Source organism: Cyprinus carpio, chromosome A19 (assembly GCF_018340385.1).
Source record: "Cyprinus carpio isolate SPL01 chromosome A19, ASM1834038v1, whole genome shotgun sequence".
Taxonomy (NCBI): domain Eukaryota; kingdom Metazoa; phylum Chordata; class Actinopteri; order Cypriniformes; family Cyprinidae; genus Cyprinus; species Cyprinus carpio.
This window is the reverse complement of record NC_056590.1, coordinates 14861900-14883375: the sequence shown is the minus strand read 5'-3', so window position 1 is coordinate 14883375 and position 21476 is coordinate 14861900. Positions and strand designations below refer to the sequence as shown.

At 35.2% G+C, this 21476-nt stretch overlaps 1 protein-coding gene and 1 long non-coding RNA gene across 2 annotated transcripts in view; both read left to right on the top strand.

Moving 5' to 3' along the window:
- Positions 1–21476, top strand: part of LOC109111694 (regulating synaptic membrane exocytosis protein 3-like) — an 82408-nt gene that overhangs the window by 36011 nt on the left and 24921 nt on the right. The gene's annotated exons all lie outside the window — the stretch shown is intronic.
- LOC109101735 lies at positions 15979–17782 on the top strand. Its single transcript, XR_006162638.1, has 3 exons — positions 15979–16244; positions 16360–16450; positions 17387–17782. It is a non-coding gene; the product is annotated as an uncharacterized LOC109101735 (long non-coding RNA).

Sequence of the window (21476 nt, the reverse complement as noted above, 5' to 3'; positions counted from 1 at the left end):
ACTTGTATTCAATGTTTAGAACACTAATTGGCCGATATATCAGGTGACCCGAGATGACCCAGAGGCGAAAGAAATTTGCAAAGTTTATTCAGTCCCAAAAACAAACACAAACAGACTGCCAGTCGCGATAGAGAAAATGCACTGCAGCTGGAGAACTAAAGATTATACAGCTGCTTCCTGAGTCACAGATCCTCGACTGAAGTGTAGTCCAACTGGAGTAAAGCGTAGACCGGCGGAGATGGTCCGGGCTGGCAGATAGAGGCAACCACGCCTGCAGACAGGTAACCCAGCACGGCAGATCAGGACAGCAGGAACACAGTCGGGCTCTGGACTGGGACTGGACTCAGAATTATAGCTTCTCTCTCACACAAACTACATTCCAAGCGGGAGAGCAGGAGCTCGTCACACACACAATTCACACACACACAAAAGAATCAGGGCGGAAGTAGGCAGCGCAATCAGGTGCGTGCGCGGGCGGGAGCAAGAACGCCAGCGTAACAGGGAACAGCTGAAACCAATGAGAGATGAAGAATAGGGGAGGAAAAGACACCCAAAAACAAGAGTGAGCAAACCTGGCTCATGACATGATAGTTACCACATTCAAACTTATTTTTTCCCTCCTTTAAAATGACCGATATAATTGCTTCTCTCCAGGAAGGTAATATTTCCCTTTTTGTACTACCCAATTGTAAGCCTTTAATAAAGTCGGGGCCAAATGATCGAACATGGATTTATACCATTCCACAGGGTAGCCATCCGCTCATGGTGATTTGCCTGTCTTTAGTCTTGCCACGGCTACTTTAACTCCTCCATTTTAATTTCTGCTAATAAAGATTTATTTTGTTCCTCTGACACTGTGGGTAGCTCTAATGAGGCAAGAAATGAATCTATCTGCAGATCGTTATTAATTTTAGTTTGTGAATACAAAACTTTATAAAAGATTTCAAAACTCTTTTGTGTTTGCTCTAGTTTACAATGTTATCTCCCAGTTTGAGTATTTCTGATCTTATTGATAGCCCTATCTGCTTGTTGTTTACTCAATCTGTAGGATAACAATTTTAATGATTTCCCCCCTATTTCATATTATCTTTGTTTTAGGAACAGATGTTTCTTTTGTAATTCTTTAGAAAATATTTCATCTATTCCTTTAATTAATCTTGCTTCACCTTATGATTCATTGTAGCCCTGTGTTCGTTCTGTTGTTTCTTTAAATTAGATATAATGGATATAATTTTACCTCTTACTACTGCCCTTTTAGTGCATCCCAGACTGTTGATGGTGACACCTTGCTCATTATGCATTTATCTCCACATAAGATTTAATATCATTTTCTAAAGTTTGCTTGATTGATGGGAATTGTTTAATATATCTGAATTCATTCTCCAAACTGCAGAATTAGGTTTCCTATTCAGACCCACAGACATATAAATAGGACTATGATCAGAAATATCCATCATGCAGATCCTTTTTGAAAATAAAAGAAGTAATCTATTCTGGAGTATTGTTGTATGGCGATGAGAATAGTGGGTGTAATCACGAACCCTGGGATTGAATTCTCTCCATACATCTATGAGACCTATCTCTTTCAACAAACTATTCACCTTTTTAATCAGTGGCTTTAATTCCATAGTGCTTTTAGAACAGTCCAACTTAGGGTTTAGATGTATGTTAAAATCACCTCCACATATTAAAATTCCTTAGACTTTAGCAACTATTAAATCAAATATTTCACGGTAGAAATTCCACTCAGAACCTAGACATTCAAAAAACTTAAAGTTAAAGTTCTGTCTATTCTTCCTGTTATCAATACAGATCTTCCTTCCCTGTCTTTTATTTCTGACATATGTTCATAATTCAGTTTTTTGGATATAAGTATGGCCACTCCTCTTTTATGTACAGATTTATAGGATGCAAAGTATACCTCCTTAAAACCCATTTTGTTTAGTTTTGAATGTTCTGCATCATTTATATGGGTTTCCTGTAGAAACACATCCTCTGCTCTAGCCTTCTTTAATTTGGACAGAATCTTTCCTCTTTTAACTGGACTAAGTATGCCATTGACATTAAAAGAAACCATTTTCATACTTTACAGTCAATTTATGAAATACTAACAAAAGTGTTCTGACATATAGCATCGCATTCAACAGAACAAACAAAAAATCAACAGTCAACCAATTTGAAATATTAATTAACATGTACAAAGTAAAGTGAACTTCCATACCTGAAGTCATTACCACAACTGTAATCGAGCCTCCACTTACAGCCTCCAAGGGAAAACCCCTCTTTATAAGTTTATAGAAGGGGCCCTTGTAGATAACAGTTAAGCAAAGAACCCTTTGATCTATCCATACGACATGTCCCGATTATTCAATACTACACTCTGATAACTAGGTTGTGCAAAAAAATATTTAAAGACATTGTGTCTCGTGCTCTCCATCTCTCTTTTTTTTCTATTTGTTTTAACTCAAATACCTTTGCCAGTCCCGAAAAGCGTCAGCCGAAATGACATAATGCTTCTCATCTGCGTATTTACCGCTTTACCGTTATGGTACAGAGAGAATTGGGACCGTGCATAAATAAAATGGTTTTCAAAGACCAAATTCAGTGTACTCCTTATTGATGATGCATACTATATAGAGGCAATCAAATGAGGCCAGAATATGAATATAGAATGCAAAATATCATGTATTGTAGTGTCTGCAGTGACTCAAATCACCACAACAACATGCAGCTGTTGTTTTGCCAAAGTTCTTCAATGCTGATGGTCTCTGTCTTTTATTTCTCATCCAAAGATGGATTATATTTAGGAAATGAAGACAGTTTGTTGTGAATACACCTTCCTTGTTTATCATAAATTCATATGAATACTTGTTGGCAGCTGTTTCATGTTAACTGGCTGCTCACACTTTGTGAAACACAACATTTTCTCTCGATTGAGAACATATCACTGACTCAAGATCTCCTTTACTCATTGATGTTAATGTATCATTCAGGCAGTCATGTAATTGCTAACAAGTATCAATTCAATATGTTTCACATCCTGGGGGCCAGTTGGTCATTGATCCATGGTCAAATACATGGATGCCACAGGAGTGAGTGAGGCAATGTGATTCCTTAGTTACACACACTGCATATATTTTGTTTGGTCGAACAATGTAGAAAAAAGTGCACATAATTGTATTAAATGTGCACTTGTAGTGTACTTCAAAACTTTTTTAAAACTTAAAAGTTTTAAAAAAAAACATTATGTGCAGATAATATATAGTAACACTTTAGTATAGGGACCATAGCTCATTAGCATGCATGTTACTAGCATATTGGCTGTTTATTAGCACTTATATAGCACATATTTTAGATCCCTTAACCCTACCCCATACTTAACAACTACCTTACTAACTATTAATAAGCAGCAAATTATTAATTTACTGAGGCAAAAGCTGTAGTTAATAGCTAAAGTGTGACCTGATATATTTAAATATTACTGAAATAAAAGTCCACTTCAGTGTACTTAGGATAGACTTTCAAGACTATGTTTCTTAACACACTTAAGTATACTTTTAAAAAGTGCACTTCATAATAATGTCATGTTAAAAGGTTTACTTTAAAGTACAATTTAAACAACCCAGTCTCATGATGAAAATATACCTGGGGGAACTTTTTTGCAGGATGCGAAATACGTACCAATAAGTACATATCACTGTAGTTTCCTACAGAAGTGAACAGCAAAACCAACGTCATATAAAATGTACCATATGTACCGTATGTTACCGTACATTACGTTTCCAGGGACCCAAACGTCACGTCATATAATGTACCATACCGTATGTTTACCGTACATTCGTTTCCGGGGGAAAAAAAAAAAAACAAAAAACAGAAAAATTTTTATAACGCCAATCACTGGACATTTCACACACAAAACTTACATAAAACTTACATGGCGATACGTATTCCGCATCTTACCAAAAAGCTCCCCCACTTCATTATACTTCATGAGTACAATTTAAATCAAATCAAAATCACTTCATAGCCCTTTAACACATACGATCACACCGGTGTGATTAGTCTTGGCTGGTCCCTGAAGTGTACGATCACACCGGTGTGATTAGGACTTTCAGTGCATCAAGTCATCAACTGCTGAATTTAAATCCACTTTCACACTTTGGCTGGCGCGGAGCCATCGGACGCGCTGAGCGCTTGTCATATTATCACAAATATTCAGTATTTTCAACCATATAATGCTTATTTTAGGTTTCAGACATTTAAATACACAAATACTAGCAAAACCATAAATTTACATATAAATTTACAATAATGATCCTTACAAATATAATCTGACAACATTTTTTTATTGATATCATATACAGATTGTGTAGGTCTCTAAAATGTTTACTCTGCTCTTCTCCCAATTTACTGGAGACCTACTTTAATGTGTTTCGGCAGGAGAGGATGAATTTGTAAAAACTAAAACCAAGACCCCCAACACAGCGCAAACTAAAATGGCAGCGCCCATCACCCTGTATACATAGATCAACTAACACGGTCTATATAAAAGTGTTTAAACTACCAAATAGATTTACTTGCACATATTTCAGAATCGGAATATCAGACATTTCATAATATAGTGAGCATGTTTGTGAATATTTTTAATATAACAGGGAAAACTAAATAAAAGCGATCCATATGTCATACAGATCTATTGTGGCTGCGTTGTGTCAAGCAAGACGCATCACCATGGAAACAATATATGTATGCTAATATAATTTTTGTTATCGTCCTTTGGTGTGGATGCTAATATAGTTATCGTTATAGTTATTGTCTGTTGGTGTCAATGCTAATATAGTTATCATTATCATCCTTTGGTGTGGATGCTAATATAGTTATCGTTATAGTCATTATTTGTTTGTGTCGATGCTAATATAGTTATTTTTATCGTCCTTTGGTGTGGATGCTAATATAGTTTTCATTATCATGCTTTGGTGTCGATGCTAATATAGTTATTTTTATCGTTTTGTGGATGCAAATATAGTTATTGTTACAGTTATATATGCTAATATAGTTATCGTTATAGTTATTGTCTGTTCGTGTCGATGCTAATATAGTTATCGTTATAGTGATCGTCTGCTGATGTGGATGCAAATATAGTTATTGTTACAGTTATATAGTTAACTATAGCAAAAAGAAAGAAGCCATCTAGCAAACAAATAGAATAACCTAAAATTTACTAATTTGTAACTTCTCACGCTAATTCGTACATATTTTACTAGGTGGCTAATTCGTACGAATGACCACACCTAACCCCACCCCTAAACCTACCCCTCACAGAAATCATGCAAAATCATGATTTATAGGGCATATACATTTTATGAGCATGAGCATTCTCTGGGATCGAACCCATGATCACATGATTACATTTTGTCGTATAACGCAATGCTCTGTATGAAAATGTCCTTTTGCCAATAGGAGCACAATTGTAGTATTCGCTCTGATGGGTCGTATTTCAGGGATTTTGACAAATGACCTATACGAGCGTATTGGTTGGAGGACAGGTTCCGTATTTTAGAGATATGAACAGGGACGGAGTTGGAGAAAATGTTTGTTTTATCTCACTGGCTGACAGTACATGTAAATATGACTGGAACTGGCTTTGACCTCATTTCAAAAATAACATCCTGTACTCAGTGCTTTTACACACAAGAGGCTGGTGACTAAGACGATGCTGAATCATTTGTGAATCATTTTCTAAAAACACAGTTTCTGTAACCACATTTGGAAAAATAGCCAGTAGAATCAGCTTGGATTATTGTCTTTAAAGGGTTACTCCATCCCAAAATGAAAATTTTGTCATTAATCACTTAACCCCATGTCGTGCCAAACCTGTAAAAGCTTTGTTCGTCTTTGGAACACAATTTAAGATATTTTGGATTAAAATCGGGACTCTTGAAACTGTCCCATAGACTGCCAAATAAGTAACAATGATCCATTCATAAAGATGGTCACTTGGTTCATTTCTAATTTAATCTGCCATTTTGAATGAATGCTTTGACTGAATGATTCAGTGAATCATAACTTGCTGCCACCTACTGGCAGTTTTAGTGTCATATTAGTATATTATATATATATATATATATATATATATAGATATATATATATATATATATATATATATATATATCTATGACAGGCCTAAACCAGCCAAGCTTATAGCACAAAAACACATTCAGCAAAATACTGTTTAATTTTAGTTATAAAAAAATCCCCCATTTCAGGCCCCATAAGGAATACAGTTTAAAAATCAGTTTATTTAATCTAATAAAAAAAATATATATAAACAAAAATGTTTAAAAATTAGACAAGTTTTGTAATCACAGTGTAAATGTAATAATTTAGTACATTTAATAATTTAATAAATCTAATGTTAATATAGTTATAGTTGTTGTTATTGTTTGTGGTGTGAATGGGCCTCACCACATGACTCACTAAAAACCACTCAGAACACCTTAACAACTGCTAGCATTCACCCACGACACCCCAACAAGCTAAAAACCAAAAACAAACAAACAAAAAAAAAAACTCAATGATGACTCACAATTTCCTCAAAGAATAGATTTTGTTATATAATACAGTTTATTTCTGATTTGTTATCACTGTCAAAATCTGAAATCATTTCACAAAAGGCTGCTGAGGGCAGTAAATGTGATGATAGCTGTTTTTGGTAACACTTCAGTTTAGGGACCAATTCTTACTATTAACTAGTTGCTTATTAGCATGCACATTGCTAGCATATTGATTGATTATTGTATTTATAAAGCACTTATCAATGCCTTATTCTGCATGACTATATTCTAGATTCTTTAAAGGGCACATATTTTGCCCCTTTTTACAAGATGTAATATATGTCTTAGGTGTCCCCAGAATGTGTCTTTGAAGTTTCAGCTGAAAATACAGATAATTTAATAAACCATTTTGATAATGCCCATTTTAAGTGGAAGAAAAACATGCTATTTTCGTGCATGTATATTTTAATTGCAAATGAGCTGCCCCCCTTTTCCAGAATAGGCACATGCCTGTTTGGTTTTAATTATCATGTCGATCATGCTGAAAACTTATTTGCATGCGTTTTAAAGCCATTTCAGTTTAAACTTCTTATATATGGTTCTCTTTCATGTCTTATTGTGCTTAAACTATCAAATACATTAAATGTACTAAATTATGTCAAAAACACATAATTTACATACAGTCGGATATGTCTGTGAGCGTAAACAGTTGGGAAAGAAATCGTCACGGGTAGGTAGGGATAAAGCACACAACGAAGGGGTAATCCAAAATAGAGTCTTTAATAGATAATTCCCAAGGAAACACTGGAGAACACAGGAGACAACTACCACTCAACAACATTAACACAAGACAAGGGAACAGAGGAAAACACAGGGAACGTAATCAATGAGAACAGAAACCGGTGTGGAGAAATTGGTAACTAAGGGACACCGGTAAATGGGAACAGAAAATGTCACTGACGTCAGATGGTAAAAAAACTCAACGTCACATGGCTGCCAACACACATTTATGTTCAAACACCATGTAAAAAAAAACCATGCAAATTTTATCATTATAGGGTGGTGGTGTACACACACTGCCAACACACATTTATGTTCAAACACCATGTAAAAGTGAATTTTGCATAATAGGTGCCCTTTAATCCAAACCCATACATAAACTTAACAACTACCTTTCTAACTGTTACTAAGCAGCAAATTAAGTCATAGTGAATAGTTAATTAATAGTGAGAATTGGACCTTAAAATAAAACGTGACCATGTTTTTAAAATGTTCATTTCTCCTCAAAAATACTGAAAGAATCATTAATAAACTGGAATCGGGGACAGAATCGATATAATTCCCACTTCTATTGCCATGAGCTCTGGATAAACTGATGAGAGCAGCACTCTGAGGTGTGTGCGGTGCAAGGGGATGGGACAGGGATGGGAAAGGGGACGGGGTGCTGTTACGGGTCTGGCACATGCCCACACTCTCCTCACTGCAGAGGTGCAACATGTACACTCGCTAAAATGAAGCTTTCTCATGGAACATGTTCAAAAACAATGAGAACAGCAGCTCACTCCCATCCCGAGACCCTTCAGCACAAATACACACACTCACGTGCTAAATGCTGGCAAATGCGTCCACAACCAGTTGACATATGTTCCGAGAGACAGCACTGCCAAGAAGATCCATTTCACTCCAAACGCTCTCATTCCCTACTAAATCTCATCTGACTACAACTCACTCCCTGTAACCCTACACCTATTTTCATACATTGAGTGTATCGTGTTCAGTACGAGGTAGAATTATATGCTGAATTATTGGTTTCTACAGCAAACATCAGCGTCATTAGACGTGTTGGCAGGCGGTGTTGCCTGAGCGTATGTCAAGATGGTGCAGCCCAGAAACATGGCTGAATGTTCAACCGCCCGAAGCAGTAAAGACTAGCTCTGTACTTGTGGTTTCTACAACGTGCACAGATGGATGATTCGCCCTCCCCCTTCTTTAATTAACCCTGAAGTAATTATCCGCTATTTCTCAGTCATATCTTGTGAAGTCCGTATCGCCACCCTTTCCCGCCCACAACCTGCACTCCATCACACATGCCTGAAAGGTTACCCAAACACCGGCTGACATTTAGTTACTGACCACTGTGCTACAAAAGATTGCTTAATGGTATGGTTTATATCCGTGCAACAACAAGATTTACACTGTTCAAATGCCAGATCAGTAACCATGCTTGATGATTGAACACTATTGAAATTATAAAATGAAGATGTCTCATTTGGATATATTGTTCCCTCTAATGGTACACTCTCAGAAAAAAAAGGGTGGGTGCCTTTTCAAAAGGAACACTTTTATAATTATTTACCCATAAATGGTGCATATTAGTACTTAAATGTACACATTAGTACATAAATGGTAAATATTAGTACTTTCTGATCTAATACCACCACAGTAACAGCTTTTGTCTGTTTGTTTCAGAGAGTGTATGATTTAGAGAAGTTACATCTGGTCACCATTAGTGCATTTACCAGTATATTTGTAGTTTTTTTCTTTTTAATTGAATGATTATTGTTATTCTTCCTGGGCTTTGTTTTAAAATCTGTAAATTTTAAGTAAATATTTGTGAATTTTGAGTAAATATTGGGTAAAATAGGTTTTTGTTTCATGTCAACAATTAGGTGTACATTTTATTTGCTATTAATTCATATTTATTTCCTATGAAATAAATAAATTAAATATGATATTTTTATATATACAACTTACCATTCAAATTAGATTTTTTTAATGGATTAATATTTTAGATATTTATTTTTAGATATTTACATTATTTACATTCTTACAAAATATTATATTTCAAATAAATGCTGTTCTATTCATCAAATAATCCTGAAAATGAAAGTGTATCACAGTTTCCTCAGAAATACTCAGCACAACTGTTTTCAACATGGATAATAATTAGAAATGTTTTTTGATCAGCAAATCAGCATATTAGAATGATTTCTGAAGGATCATGTGACACTGAAGACAGGGCTAATGATGCTGAAAATTCAGCTTTATATCACAGGAATAAAATAAATTTTAAAATATATTCATATAGACAACAGTTATTTTAAACTGTAATAATACAGTTTACAAAATAAGTGTCATGTTATAAGCTTCCCAAGCAAATTCCACAAAATCTCACCTGGCAGTGCAGGATAACAATGAACAATGTTCATCACGGAATACCAAAGGTTTGAGGCATAATGACACATGATCCACAAACCTAAGATAAGTGACAAAGCAGCACTGACTCAATATGGCAAGTGTCATCTGGCCCTGGCCATGGTACTGTACAGCACATTGAGTAATGCAGCAACACTGCCATAGAATAGCTGCGCTACGTTACCCAGATGGACAGGAGGTGCTGAGTGGGTGGACTGGTCAGTGCCAGGCTGGAGGGGCATCAAAACACAGCATTAGGTCCAGAACATACGTTCACAGGTTAAAAACAAGGCAAAATGTGAATACTCAGGGTGTGTGAGTTGGAGTCAAAAAGAGATTTAAAATGTGGGTAACACTTTAGTTTAGGTACCAATTCTTACTATTAACATGTTGCTTGTCTGTTTATTAGTACTTATAAAGCACATATTCTGCATGAGCATATTCTACTTTCCTAATCCGACCTAATACCTAAACTTAACAACTACCTCACTAACTATTAATAAGCAGCAAATTAGGCGTGTATTGAGGCAAAAGTCATAGTTAATGGTTTGTTAATAGTGAGAATTGGACCTTAAAATAAAGTGTGACCGAAATGTGCATATCATATGGGTTTATATAAATGCTGAGAGAGAGAGAGAGAGAGAGAGAGAGGTTATCCTCCATGTTTACCTTTAGTTGTCTATCAAGAGTTTGTGCAGATGATTACTCAACGCTGAATTTATTTATAACAGATAACAATTTATAACAATAATAACATATCTTTTTCTTCTTTTTAGCTTGAACTCATATTATTTTGATGTTTTTTTATTTCTCAGAAAACAAGACTTGATATCTTAAGTACTTTCACTACTTTACTAAGCAAATTAGTAACAAGACAGAAATTCTGAGTAAGAAAGAATTTATTTTCTTGTTGCTCTTTTCCATAAAATGAAAATGCTGATCACAGAAAACTCACTGGTATATTTATATATTATATTTAAATATAAACCAAGAAGATAACCAAAAAACTAAAATCGTATTAACAAAAACCAAAAACAAAACAAACCTGCAGAACACATGAGAAGATATTTTGAGGAATGTTGGTAACCAGTTTTGGTTCCCATTGACTTCAATAGGATTTTTATTCTTCAGAATATCTCCTTTTATGTTTAACAGAAGAAAGAAAGTCAAAACAACACAAAAACATCTAATATGTATGTAATGAACTACTAAGTTAAAAAGTGTTTAGTTGATTATTTTTTTTAAGTCACTTGCCCTGAATAAAATGGCCCCAGGTGCATGATGCTCTTGAAATTGGTACCAATTCATCTTGAATTTCATAAAAATGGACAATGATTCTGCTGCCTTTTCAAAAAATAGGTGCATGATGCTCTTGAAAATGGTAACAATGTATGTTGAGTTCTTTGTATGTGGCCACAAGCTCCACACCTAAGCTAAACCTTCACTGCATCTTTATCTTTGATGATGAAAGGCTCAGTGGGGATAAATCGATACGCCAGCTAGCCATTGAACATATAACCACACACATACGTACAAACACCATCATGCACGCACACACGCGTGCGCCGTAACAGCTGCATCCCCCCTCAGACCAATCGCCTCTAATTAATGGTCTCTTAGAAACGACAGATGTTTTATCACTCCACCTTTCCTTGAATTTAGTCTGGGTGGGTGTTGTAAAGAGATCTCCATCAACAGCTTCATGGTTACTGTTGCTATCCGCGGTGCAATGTTGCTGTTGCAGCTACAGCCAATAAGAGAGTCAGAGAGACACTGGGCGCAAAAAAAGGAATCTATATCAAGGCTACAGAGAAGCGCTTCAGCAAATGTCAAGCTTGCCTAATTTAATGATATTGCTGACTTGTGTCATCTCGTAATTACATATGCAGCATGTCTGGAACTATAGAGCTACATCTGCACTTCATATTGCAACATTTTGTATTTTTAACCTCTTTTGCACACAGTGTATAGCACACATCAATAATGTTTTCAATGAGCTGCATAACCAGATGTCATGATTTTTTTGATCTCGTGCTATAAATCACACAATATAGTTTTTATATATTATGTAAATATAGTGTATATTTATATAAATATGCCAGTGTTTTAATATTATTTATATACTATAATATTTATTTTTAAAATTTTTATTTTTTGTAATTTGATTTTTTTTTCTATTTAGCTTTTTATTTCAATTTTAGTTTGATGAATTTTATGTAAGCCTGTACTTGCATCTTGTTTTCTCACAATTCTAACTTTTTTTTGTCTGAATAAATTTGTAGTAATTATGAGTGAACTAAATTATGAGTTTATATCTCGCAATTCTCAGAAAAGTCTGAATATTGAGGGAAAAAAATAACAACTTTTTTTTTTTACCCCGTTGTGGAAACAGGCTTCCATAAATTTTAAGACTTAAACTGATTTTATTTCAGATAGTTGCCAAGGCAGTATTTCTGATTTTCAAGTTTAAGGTTTTATCTAATATTTATATTTTATTTCAGCTGTATTTCAATTAATGATTTAAATGAATGGTTTTAGTTTTATTTTAACAGTTACAACACTGAAATGTTAATATTAATAATATTTTTGCTGGAAATGTGATAAAAAAAATGATAGCCATGTGGTAAAGAATATACATGCTGCTCACATATTATTATATCATATAAATAATATATATATATATATATATATATATATATATAATTTATATAAAAAAACTTAATTGAATTTTCCTGATCATTTAAGATAAACTGTAAAGACACACAACTAATATTAATACTCGATTTTAACTCGTGTATAATTCCATAACTTAATTGAATTTTCCTGATCATTTAAGATCACACTCTTAAAGCGCACACATTTGATTACAGCGCATACTGTACATCCGTATTTCCAGCTCAGTGTCTGTCTGCATTCCGTCCCTCTCTTTCCCCCTTTTCAGATTCTTTATTTTAAGTAGAAAGAATCAGACTTCCCATGTCTTATGTAACCAGCCAACAGCGCAGATGCCTGAAATAACTCCAGCATACCATGACGTATAGATCTCTCAGAGGCATGTGCATGCGCAGCGGCATGAATGAACACAAAGACATAGACAAGCATGCGTCAATACAACATTTTCTCATTTACATCACATATATGCTCTCATGTGAACGTCCTCTCATGGAAATGTTTATTTATGTCAGTATATATGCTGACTCTGTGCATTTATTGCATATTTACTGTTTCAGTATAGGGCTTACAGGATTTGACTGGAGATATCAGCTCGTATCTCCCACAGGTTTGTGCCACTAGTGTCAGCATTGAGTCAGTGGCTTGAATATACACGCTCCCTATATCTCATTGCCCAGCCTCTCGGCTGTCCTCCAGGGCTTTTATTACTCAGCTGAGCATCAGGGATAGATTGCTTTAATTAACACTCTGTAAATACCGTCGAAAATAAACCCCTATCTCATACTGCATGGTATGGCACCTCTCTCCGATCCCTATTATATAATACTGATGTTTTACCCACACAACTGCATGGTTGTAATAACATGGAGTCAGTACCCCGCTGCGTGGATGCTTCAACAGAGAGGGTGTCAGTTGAGTGGTGTAGATGATGTAGTGAAATACCACAATCATCAGCCAAAGGCAGAGTTTACAGGTCTTACCACAGTAATGAATTATTATTTTACATTTATTTAATGCATTTTAACATAAGTTAATGGTGCTTTAAAGACACTGTTGTTCATTAGTAAGTCATGATTGTTCATAATTCATTAGTCATATTGCAAAATTAATAAATGCTGTAAAGGTGTTTAGTCTTTAGGTGTTTAGGGAGGGCAATTGTATTGTGAAAAGCTCAGAGGAAATGGCTAATCCGAGATTGCTACTTGATGTGTTGGGTAAAAGATTAGGGAACACTATTCATTATTATCTTGTTGCATTAGCATGCATATTACTAACATATTGACACTTAAAAAGCACATATAAATCAAATACCATATTCTAGATCCATTAACCCTATGCCATACCTCAACACAACTACTACAACAGCTACCTTACTTCTTACAAAAAACCAGCATACCCAGATAGCACACATTATGTCTGCAAGTTTACCAAGTCAAAAAAAAATACAAAAACACTCAAAAAATCTGAAAAACCAACTCAAAATAACACTAGCATACCCAGATAGCACACATTATGTCTGCAAGATGTCTGTTAAAGATCGCTTCATCTGGAAAGGATCAGCTATGTACAGACATCTGATAGACATCTTTAAGATGTCAGTTTTATACATTCTAAATCATAATCATTCTCTAAACGTCTATTTTATATGTAATGGAAACGGCCTATAGACGTATTGTAGATGAGCAAACACTGTAAAAAAAAAAATTAAATACATCTTGCAGATGTAAATGTAGACGTCAAATAGATGTCTCCGGGATGCTCGTGTGTAATCAGGGAAGGTATTTAACCAACAAACACACTTTGTCGCTCATAAAACAATGACCTGAAAACACAACAACAGGTGGCATTATACAATTTTCTTTTGTTAAATTTCTTTACAAAGCAAGAATGACACTCTCTAATGTAAAGAATTTGCTGCAGTACGTTACATAGTCCATGTTTACATTACAGTACAAAATTATTTGTAAGTTTCATCTTTTGTAGAGATGGTAGAGAATGAAATTGAAAGACTAACACTTGTGTAGGTGTTACATCAATCTGTTTTATCTAATTGTTTTTATAAGATTAGATTTTTTAGATTCAGAATATATTTCAATATGGTATTACTGTAGAAATGCTGCAAATTGCTGTCTTGCTCAGTTTTGTATTGTGCTAGGATTTGAATCTAGGTTTAACAGTTTTCAAAAGAGTATGTGGACTTGCAAATTGGCTTGTGTGGTACACAAAGTCTTGGTGGTGTGAGAAAAGAATTCAAGTAAATTGAAAGACTCAATCAATTAATTCACAAAGCAATGATAAATGATAAATGATTCACAGTTTAGCCTACATAGACCACTGTTGTGCTCACAGTGTGAACAGTTTTGATAAAGTGACCTAAGTGTTGAGAAATTGCTCCCAGTGAGAAAAAAAAAACTGCAAAAAGTAGTCAATATAGATAGATAGATAGATAGATAGATAGATAGATAGACAGACAAGAGTGAAGGACTCGTCCACAATTTAATAAATGTTAAACATTTTGCAGACATTGACAGATATAGACAGGCAGATAGATGGATATATAGATGCATAAATAGATTGACATTGTGATTCAGAGTATAACAGAGTTCTACAGGAGTGAAGGGCTCATCAACAACTTTCCTAAACATTAAAAAAGATCCAGATGTCTTACTAGCAAGCAGCAAGATAGGTAGAGTTAGAGAAAAAAGGCAGATTAATGGCTGAGAGTTGTAGAATTGGAAGCAAACAAGCCGAGCGAGAGGCCGACACAATGGGATCTTGGTGCATTGCAGACAGCATTACCATGGAAACAGGGTGGGGGGGTAGAGAGAGAAAGAGTGTGTGTGTGAGAGAGGAAGAGAGCATTAGAGACTAGAGGATTAGAAAAGAAGGGATGGGGTCACTGCAGAGCTCCCAGACTTCAGTCGTGGGTGTGTATGGACTGAAGGTGTTGGCTTGAAGAGGAAGACAGTGGGTGAAGCTAGTATATACTGGACCACTGGGGGTTAATAAGATCAAGCTGGAGATGTGAAGAGCTTCCTGGTGGAGATCTGTGTGGATGCACCCCTGTTTAACCAAAATGCAAAAAGCAGAGAAACCTTTTAAACCAGCCTAATCTGGTCTTTTCTGATCTCCTGACTGGGACAGGGTGCACTGTAAAAAATAATCCAGTGGCTAGTAAATTTCACAAAAATAAAGAGCTATATTAACTTAATAAAATCTTTTGAAATCATTTAAGTGATATTTTGAGTGGGTCAGGTTAAAAAAAATAATTAAAAATCCAACAGGTAATTTCTCTAAAATGTACATATATTATTTAAGTTTATTTAATGAAAATAAATAAGTATTTAACTAACTAATTATATTTTTAATATACCCTCAATATTTCTGGTAAATTCTAATAGAAATATTTGATAATTATTTGATATATTTTGTACTGATCTGTTTTAGAAACTAAAATTATTAAGTATTTCCTACCAATTTTCCTAAATAAAATAAACGACAGTTTAAATAAATTGAGGTAAAATTTCGCGGCTAAAGTGATCACGTGTGGCAGCTCCGCAGAAAACAAAGACAATCTGCTTTCCTCAGCAACGACGTCGACTAGCCGTAGTCCTCGCAACTCCTGGTAAGTAACGTTAGTCAGCTAATCCTATTTAAGTTTGTAACACTTTATTAAAAAGTTAATAATTATTAAGCATTTCCTAACAATTTTCTTTGTATTTTACGTCATCTTAAACAAGTTTCGCGGCTTAATCGAAGCCACCTGAAGGACGGCTTTCCTCAGCAACAACGGGCAAGGCCCGCCACTCCTCGCATATCCTGGTACGTTATGTAATTTAGCCAGCTAATACTACTTATGTTTGTAATACTTAATTTAAAAGTTAATTATTAAGGATTTCCTAACAATTGTGTTTGTATTTTGCGTCATCTTAAAAAGTTGAACAGGTTTCGCGGCTCAAGCAAGAGGCACCTGTCACTGAAGGACTGCTTTCCTCAGCACAGCGTGAACATCATTACTCGAATATCCTGTAAGTAGTCATTTTATAACTATGTATATTTGCAATACTTTATTCAAAAGTTGATTAAACATTGACCGTGTGTACGTGTACACAATAGTGTAGGTTTCTAAGTAAGTTACTGGCACAGCCATATGTATGTTAGCTAGTAAGTTACCAGTTGTTTTTTTTTTTTTTTTTTTTTTTTTTGGAGTGGGTTAACGTTAGTACGTATCACCGTTTATTTCAACCGCCATTTGAAAGTCTAACGATTAGTGTAACCGTGGTCCAGCAACTATAACTATACATGCCCAATGGAGAACGATTTTATACAAATCCCGGTTCCCCTTGTCAAAAGATAACACGTCTTTGTAAAACATCATAATTACTACATAAACTCAAGTATGAGCTCTTAAATCACCACTACAAATACGTCATGCAAAAGCATTTAAAATGGCGTGGGCATAACAGGCTGGTGCGTTTTAATCAGCTCCCACTATAGGGAGTCGGCCAGTTTAAGGCCTGCTCCGTTGTAAAATCATTCTAGTGCACTGAAACCAAGATCACATACAATACCGGTCTGAAGTTTGAAAACAGTAAACTTTTTAATGTTTCTAAAATAAGTTTCTTAAGCTCATTAAGCCTGCATTTATTTAATAAAAAAATGAAGAAAAAACAACCGTCTATCCCTCTACCCTCTATCGGCATTTGGCTAGTAAATTTTTTTTAGGGTTACTCGCCAGACTGATATAATATTTTTAAATAATTAACGTGTCCTCTTGTTAAGAAGAATGCTGTTAATTTTTGCAACTCCTCCCCAGTAAACTTTGTTTGAGATTTTACCTGTCATATGGTCCAACAGGATGTTTGTTTCTTCAGGTGCTTTTTGTTTTGTGTATTTGTCACTTTCTTGTAACATTCAGGTTTGAATGTTAGCTCTAACCAGTTATCTTTACAATTTGCCTGTAGGATTCAGCTGATCTACCCGTCTTTGTACAAGCGGAGTTGGCAGAGGAGGTCATAAAAAATCTACATCCTTCGGGACAATGATGGGGCAGTCAGCGATGTAGGAGTTGTGATTGAGGGCATCACTGTCCTCAGCAATCTTGGGAATCTCAGCAGAGCCTGCTGCTATCTTTTGGGACTCCCATACGCATTGGATTTGAGATATCCCAAAACCCACAAATACTCACTTGAGGTGTTCCAAAAACTGTTTCTTGAGCTGGATCCTTCAAGACTCTCTGTTAAGGTTCAGAGGTTAAAAAATTATCTTCTTGCATAGTTGCTGTTGAAGATCATCCCACAGAATGGGCATTCCTGATGGAAGTGTTTCTGTTATCTGATTAATTCTGTTGAAGACATAGTTCACCCCAAAAGATGATGTCATAATTTACTCTCCCTCAATTTGTCCCAAACCTGTACGAGTTTCTTTCTTCTGTTGAACACAAAAGATATTTTAAAGAATGTTGGTTAACAGACAATTGAAGGTTGCCATTGACTTTTCATAGTATATATATATTTTTTCCTACCATGGAAGTCAATGGCAACCTTCAACTGTCTGTTAACCAACATTCTTTAAAATATCTTTTGTGTTCAACAGAAGAAAGAAACTCGTACAGGTTTGGGACAACTTGAGGGCGAAGTGTTGCTTTTATGGTTTAATGTTGAGTGTGACTGCAAATGGCTGGTATGCACCAGCAACAAAGTAAGATGTAATTTCTCTTACGGCCATCGTATTTTACGTGCAATCTACTTGAATATTAAGATTGATGAAATGTTTCATAAGGTTTAGTAATTTCTCTTATGGCTACTTTACATTTTTGAATTTTGAAATCTACTTGAATATTAAAATGGATGAAATGTTTCATAGATTGATTTTAGACTTTGTCTAATGTTTAATTGACAAATAAATGTTCAATTAAAAATGTGTTTTTTTCTTTATTTGGTTGTATTATATTCATTGTAAAGGGTAAATAGTGTAAAAAAAAAAGTGAATGCAACATTTTGATAATTTATAGTCCAATATTAAGTTAAATTCACTTTTACATTTACTAAATATAGCACATTTGTTTGGTTAAATTTAATCTAATATTTCAATTATATCTACTCAATATTTTTAGTTTATTTGACATAGAATTACAGTTGTGGTGTTTTATAATTTTGATTATATCTAATTAATTTTATTTCTCATATAAAGTAATTCAGTTATTCAGATTTACACACTTTTTTTAATGACATTTACTCAATTTATACAGTATATTTCATTGATTTCACAGCTTTAAAATTTACTCAATTTTTTTGAGTGTAAAAATGTTTCACCAAAAAAATTGAGTAAATAGTATCTAAACACTTTAAAATGTAATCTGGTCTTTTCTGATCTCCTGACTGGGACAGGGTGGCCTGGTTTTAGGGAGCTTTTGGGCACTTTTAGCCGGATAAATACTCACCTGTGACACAAGTTAGACCATTTAAAATCTGCTAAGACCGGCTAAACTTCTTAGGTTGGTTTAAGCTGTTCTTTTCAGTAGGGACAGACTAAACAGTCTGAGTGGGCAGTTAAAAATCTGCTCTATTGTACACTGCTAAATGGATGTGTGTTGGATCCAATAGAAGTAATTTCCTAGTACTCTGTCCTTTGTATATACACTGTTTGTGTCTGAAGACAAACAGAACAAGTAAGAGTGTAAATCAGTGAGTAAACTGGCGCCTGCATGTATATGTTAGCAGTGTGCCTAGTGAAAGATGGAAGATGACTGTTTGCTCCTTCAAATCAATGGCATGCTGATTTTTACTTGTTAAGGCTGGAAAAAAAAAAGGTTTCTTAAAGTAAAAGTTCACCTAAAAATGAAAACTTGCTGAAAATGTACTAACCCTCAGGCCATCTAAGATATAGATGAGTTTGTTTCTTAATGGGAACAGATTTGGAGAAATGTAGCATTACATCACTTGCTCACCAGTGGATGCTCTGCAGTGAATGGGTGCCGTCAGAATGAGAGTCCAAACAGCTGATAAAAACATCACAATAATCCACAAGTAATCCACACTATACTCCAGTCCATCAATTAATGTCTTGTGAAGCAAAAAGCTGCAGCTTTATTAGAAACAAACCCATCATTAAGACGTTCATAACTTTAAATCTGTATTACCTCAGCCCTTTGACCAATCACAATTTTCACGCAAGTCTGACTTTTCTTGCAAAACTTAATTTAACTGATACCACTTGACTCCCAGAAGATTGTTATTGTACAATATGCGTTGGAACAGACCATTAACGGCTGAAGTGGTGTGATGTAGCCTGTCAGTGTCGAGATGATGACCACCTGGCCCTGAGCCTCTGGACCCACCGGCCATCTGCACAGCCTGACCTTCACTTCCCATGACACAATGAGGATGCCACAACCTTTGCCTTTCTACCTCTACCTGGACACTCTTATTCCTTTCCATGTTTTATGATAAGAAAAGTGCATATATTACGGTGGCTGTGAAGGGCAAAACAGATTAGAATTCTGAAAACAAAATAACAAATTACAAATGCAAATGCAAATCTAAAAAACAAAATAACAATTCAGAAAACACAACAACAATTCAGAAAACAAAATAACAAGTCAGATAACACAATGAAAAATCAGACAAACCAGAAGAGGTAGGCATAGTTTGAAACAACACCATTGGTTTGGGATTACTCACCAATGACTGGACGAGACATCAGTCAATCAACGTATACAGAAAGAACCGGCCGAAAAACAGCAGACCCGCCTTATTGGCATTGGTATTTTGTCAGCTCCAGTGGGGTTTTAAATGTATTAAATGAATTGCGCTTACTATGGAATAAAACATACGGTGTGTATGCCAACTACCCCAGTTCAAAAACCTGCCTTATTGGCATTGGTATTTTGTCAGCTCCAGTGGCGCAGGTGATAAAGTGTGTGTCCTTGACTTTTTGATGCGATCGACCCGGGTTCGATCCCACCTTTTGCCGACCTTTTTTTTCCTCCCTTTTCAAATCTCGTATCACATCGTAAAGGCATTAATTTTTTATAAAAGGCAAAAAGGTGAAAATAAAGTATAGGGTAGGGTTAGGGTAGGTGTAGGGAGGGCTTTATTGTACCAAGCAAGTGAATATGTTTTTGCATAACATTGTTTCTCACACCACGGACGCCACATATTTAAGATGATACTTTAATTAAAATTAACAAATCTCACACCACGGACGCCACATATTTAAGATGCTTTGTGAAGTTAAAGGAATAGTTTACCCAAAAATGACTCGCATTTTAGCTGGACGTAATAGTTTGAAGTTAAAAACATCTTGATGGTTTTTGATTTGTACAAACATGCAGCTTTTTGCTTCACGAGATGTTAATTGATGGACTGGAGTACTCTCAATCAGACTGCACACAATCGTTATGATCTTGGATGGCCTAAGGATGAGTACACTTTCAACAAATTTTCTTTGTAGTCATTTAAATGGAGTTGCATGATGACACATCATTTCAACAAATTTTCATTTATTGGTGAAGTATTCCTTTAAATATGATAGCGTGATGCGTGAACTCAGGCGCTCAACAGATACACACTAAAAGCTTCCTCTTTGTCGTTGCATGATGACATTTACATCAAGTACTTTACAAATACCTTCTTTGTAGTCATTTAAATGGAGTTGCATGATGACATTTACATCAAGTACTTTACAAATACCATAGAGATTGCATGAAAAGTAAAGTATATTTTAGGGTTAATGGTTGATCAGAGACTCATAAAGCTTTAACTGCACAGCAAAGTACAGAGCAGGTTTGGGTTTGACACTTTTTTATGAATCTCAATAATCGGTGACTCGAGATGACTGAAGATGAAGATGGTTATTGTGGTGGGTTATTGTCTGTTGTCTGCTGCTCCACAGTTCCCCTTCCTTCGGCAAAGATATTCATGACCACAGAGATAAAAATAGAAACCCCACCCTAGCCCCCATTCCCTGCACCCCGTCTCCATTTCTCTCTGTTTACTCTCTGTTTCCCTGTCCCTCACTGTCATCCACTTTATATCAGTCACTGTCTCTCAT